Here is a 258-nt window from a genome sequence, read left to right as displayed (position 1 = left end):
CGGGCTCAGCTGCCGGCGGCTGTCACCTCGGCCCTTTCCCCTGCCCCAGGGCTCGGGCACGAGGGAGGACCGCCTGGCCCGGGTGCGCGCACCAGCCCTTCCGCCCGCCGGCCTCCGCGGCCCGCCCGGGGTCACTCAAGGTCTGCTCCCCCTTGTCACGGAAGCCACCGCACGTTGACCGCCAGGGCGCTGACCCGCGGCAGTGGCCCGAGTTACCCCCTCTCGCACGCCCCGCGCGGGTCGAAATCGGGGGGGTTA

Source organism: Tupaia chinensis, unplaced genomic scaffold (assembly GCF_000334495.1).
Source record: "Tupaia chinensis unplaced genomic scaffold, TupChi_1.0 Scaffold000214_1, whole genome shotgun sequence".
Lineage (NCBI taxonomy): Eukaryota > Metazoa > Chordata > Mammalia > Scandentia > Tupaiidae > Tupaia > Tupaia belangeri.
This window is presented reverse-complemented; position numbering follows the sequence as displayed.